General features: G+C 35.5%; 1 non-coding gene across 1 annotated transcript; it reads right to left on the bottom strand.

Moving 5' to 3' along the window:
- Positions 1–1,698: 1,698 nt before the first annotated feature.
- On the bottom strand, positions 1,699–1,800 carry LOC122102935. The gene has a single exon (XR_006146641.1). It is a non-coding gene; the product is annotated as a U6 spliceosomal RNA (small nuclear RNA).
- Between the last annotated feature and the right edge of the window lie 2,972 nt (positions 1,801–4,772).

The following is a 4,772-nucleotide window of genomic DNA, read 5'->3' as shown; positions in this document are numbered from 1 at the left end:
TTTTCAAGGAGGTTTAGATGTGTCATTAAATTGCTAGTTTCAGATTTCTCCAATTTGTTGATGTAGGAGCTCAGAGCTATAAACTTGCCTCTGAGTACTGCCTTTGCTGTGTCCCAGAGGAGCTGGTAATTTGTGTGTTCATTTTTGTTGAATAGCATGAACATTTGAATTTCCTTTCTAATCTCTTCCATGACCCACTCTTGATTCAGCAGTGTGTTGTTCAGCCTCCATGTGATACTGGACTTTCTTTGGTGGCTTTTGGTGTTGAGTTCTAATTTTATTCCCTTGTGGTCAGAGAGAATGCAAGGTATAACTTCAATGTTTCTGAATTTGGACAAGTTTGCTTTGTGGCCTAAAATGTGGTCTATTTTAGAAAACGTTCCATGTGCTGCTGAGAAAAACGTGTATTCTGATGCTGCTGGGTGAAATGTTCGGTAGATGTCTGTTAAGTCTAGTTGATCTATGCAGCTGTTTAGATCTGCGGTTTCTCTGTTGAGTTTTTGCCGAGTTGATCTATCTAGTGGGGAGAGTGGTGTGTTAAAATCCCCAACAATTAATGTCTTTGGATCTATATGGGATTTGAGGGAAAGTAGTGTTTCTTTGATAAATTTGGGTGCTCCATTGTTTGGCGAATAGATATTTAGAATTGTAATATCCTCCTGAAGGAGAGATCCTTTAATTAGTATGTAGCGACCTTCTTTATCTCTTCTCACGAATTTTCATTTGAAGTCTATTTTTTCTGATATTAGCATTGCAACTCCCGCCTGTTTATGGGGGCCGTTTGCTTGGTAGATTTTGTTCCAGCCTTTAACATTGAAAATGTGTTTGTTTTTACGGGCAAGATGTGACTCCTGCAGGCAGCAGATAGAAGGGTCTTGTTTTTTAATCCAACTAGACAGTCTATGTCGCTTAATTGGAGAGTCCAGTCCGTTAACATTAAGAGATAGGACTGAGAGGTATTTGGGAGTTCCTGCCATGTTATCCACCTTCTTGGGGGCTGCGAAAACTAGGTTCTTCCTATGGTTTTTGGATTCTCAGTTTGGGTGCAGTTTCTTGGCCTTTGTTGCGGTCTTGTTGGTTTTCTATGTGTAGGACATCTTTAAGAATCTTTTGTAGGGCTGGTTTGGTGGAGATGTATTGTTTCAATTTTTCTTTCCTATGGAAGGTTTTTATTTGGCCTTCAGTTATGAAGGAGAGTTTAGCTGGGTACAGTATTCTTGGTTGATAGTTGTTTGTTTTTAGGGCATGGCATACATCATTCCAGGCTCTTCTTGCTTTGATTGTCTCTGCTGAGAAATCTGAGGTGATTCTAATTGGTTTCCCTTTATAGGTGATTAACCTTTTCTCCTTGACAGCTTTAAGGATCTTTTCCTTGGTCTGAGTTGATCCTGTGTGGATTATAATGTGACGGTGGGATGTCCTATTCTGGTCTGGTCTATTTGGGGTTCTAAAAGCTTCTTGTATCTGAATAGGCCTATCTTTTTGTATGTTTGGGAAGTTCTCTGCTAGGATCCTGTTAAACAAATTTCCTAGACCATTAACTTCTGTTTTTAGGTGCTCCTCTACACCCATTATCTCTATGTAGTCTTTTGAGAAACCTCCATACTACTTTCCAAAGTCTTTGAACAAGTTTAAACTCCTAACAACAAGGCATTAAGGTTCCCTTCTGTCCACATTCCATCCAGCATCTGTTCTTTTAAAAATCTGGAATGCTTCACGAAGTCGAGTGTCATCCACAATCAGGGGATATTCTTCTCTTTGTTGTTCCAATGTTAGTGTATGTGCTACTGAATTGAGCACAGAACAATTTTATATATAAAGTGTAATTGATTTTCTTAAACTAGACAATTCCACAAAAATTAAATTCAAAAGAATTGTTGTGAAATTTTAGAACCATGTATTTCTTACATAAGAACACATTTAAGAATAAAGTCAAGATTGACATGTCCAAAACAAAATAATTCCATATATTTGTTGTTCAACGGATATGTAGGAGGAGGAATTCAATTATTCTGTACAAGGAACCTGCCATAATAAACACTATAGAAAGTGTTAAGGTTTGTTAAAAGTTTTAATGTTTTAAATATGTTTAATTTTGGGAATTTGCTCATATATGACAAAATTAAGACTATTTAGCACGCTGTAAAACTTTTCCATAAAGCGTTTAAGATTCATGGTAGCAGTCATATACTACTAAGTATGTACATTTCAGAGTTTATAGAAACTTTACTAATGAGAAATTGCAAAGTGTTTGTGTAAAGAAGCAGAGTGAAGATTTAAGACATTAACTTCACAGTTTCTGTTAAAATTTAAGGGATTCCTTACTTTATATGTTAGCGAGGAATAAATAATGGTATAAGCCATATACAAATGATGAGATGAACCATAAATAATAATCTTAGTGGGTAACTTTAAAGGCTACTCATAGTCTATAAAATTCTTGTTGAACATCATAGACTTAGGCAGTTTTAAATGTACAGCAATATGAGAAAATAATAAATCTAATATGTAGTACATTTCAAATACTAGAAATAGAGGTAAATATTTTGTTTTTTATTTTATTAATCATTAATATTTATGTATTGGTTTTCCTTATTTTAGCATTGCTTTCCTTGTTGTAATATAATACATTAGGAAATACTTTGAGAATGTTATTATGATGGCCACACTGTTTTTTATAGTTATATGTGAATTTACAAAGAGCAAAATTAATAACAAAACATTGATTTAAAATTTTATCAATTAGAATCTGAATCAGGAGTGTTGATAAATGTCCACACCTAAAATCTTAGCCCTAGACTGAAGCACTAGTGTTACAATGTTGAGCACACAAAAGTGAGAGATTGTGTTTTGTTTTGTTTTTGTTTTATTTTTGTTGGTTGTGGGGCTTGAACTCTGGGTCCGGGGTGCTGTCTCTCAGCACTTCAGCTCAAGGCTATTGCTACTACTTGAGTCACAGCATCTCTTCCATCTTTTTCTGCTTATGTGGTGCTGAGGAATCAAACCCAGGACCTCATGCATGCAAGGCAAGCACTCTACACTGAACCACCCTCCCAGCACCTGAGAGACTGTATTTTAAAAAATCATCTAAACAACATTTACTTTCTGTTTTGGGTTATATAATGAAATAAAGAATATCTTTTTATATTTTTGAATGGTCATACTTCTAAATTTATATTAAATTCAGCCACTTTATCCTTTTCAAAGTCATGTAATATCTCTGAGAGTTTGCTTCTGTAAAGATTGTTTTTGCATTGATTATTTATTCTGAGTCATTTTTATTTTTTATCAAAAATACTTTATATTTTATGGTTTTTCGTGTTTTTTTTTTAAGTGTGAAAATACCAGACAGAGTGGTTACAATTACATGGGCAAGGTAATGAGTACATTTCTTATCAAGCATTGTTGCATACTCCTTTGTTTCCCCTTACTATCCCTTCCCATCTCACCTCTCTTACGTCCCGTTTCCCCCTCTGCCTTTCCCCCATCCAAAGTTGTAAAATTTGTTTTTCGACATAATGTCTTGTATATCTCATTGTTGCAATGGGTCCACCTGTATCCATATTTAAAAAAATTTTTCCCTTCCCCTCCACAAATTATACCAACATCAAATACAGCGAAAACAGGTGTTATACCATGCAGAAGGGACATACAAAGTAACAAAGAAATCATCTGATAAATATGTTAGAAATAATTACAGAAAAGAAAAAAAATTGAATTCTTATCTTGGGGTTCATTTCACCTAACATCAACTTATCTAAAAATTTCTGCATGTCTCAGACATACACTAGTAATTGCTAATAAGGGAAACCATGGGACCTCTGTTTCTTGGGCCTGGCTTACTTCACTTAATAAATTTTTTTTTCCAAGTTTTCCATTTCCTAACAAATGGGGCAATATCATTGTTTCAGATAGAGACATAGAATTCCATTGTGTATATATACAACATTTTCTTGATCCATTTATCTACTGAGGGACATCTGAGTTGGTTCCATATCTTAGCTATGGTAATGCTGCAATAAATATATCTGTGTGGTAGCTTTAGTATGGTCTTGTTTGTGATCATTTAGGCAAATGCCCAAAAGTGGGATTGCTGGGTCATAAGGGAGCTCTATTTGGAGTCTTTGTAGGAACCTCCATACTATTTTCCAAAGTGGTTGAACAAGATTACACTCTCACTAGCAATGAAGTAAGGTTCCCTTCTGTCCACATCCCCTCCAGCATCTGTTGTTATTAGAGTTCTTGATTATAGCCATTCTAACTTGGATGAGGTGAAATCTCAATGTTGATTGATTTGCATTTCTTTTATGGCTAGGGTGGTTGAGCATTTCTGCATGTCTTTATTGGTCACCCTCCTTTCCTATTCAGAGAAGTTTGTCTTTATGTCTTTAGCCCACTTATTTATTGGGCAGTATTTTCTTTGAATATTTGATGTTGGAGGATTTAATTTTTTGATTTCCAGATCTGTTTTAGATGTGAAACCCTTGTCGGTTTTATGGCTAGTGAAGATCCTCTCTGATTCCGTGGGATTTCTATTGATCCCGCTAGCTATGTCCTTTGCCATGCAGAAGCTCTGCAACTGCATGCAATCCTATTTGTCCAAACTTTCATTTGTTGTGCTTTTGCGTTTCTTTTCAGAAAATTTCAGCCTTTGTTAAGGAGACCTAGGGTTTCTCATATTCCATCCTGTAATGTTTTCACAATATCTGCTTTGACTCTGAGGTCTTTGATCCATTTGGAGTTGATTCTGGTACAGGGTGATATATATGGAT

This window comes from Dipodomys spectabilis, unplaced genomic scaffold (assembly GCF_019054845.1).
Source record: "Dipodomys spectabilis isolate Male_0828 unplaced genomic scaffold, ASM1905484v1 ptg001029l, whole genome shotgun sequence".
Lineage (NCBI taxonomy): Eukaryota > Metazoa > Chordata > Mammalia > Rodentia > Heteromyidae > Dipodomys > Dipodomys spectabilis.
Note: the sequence above shows the minus strand (reverse complement) of the source record. Positions and strands in the feature narration are given on the sequence as shown.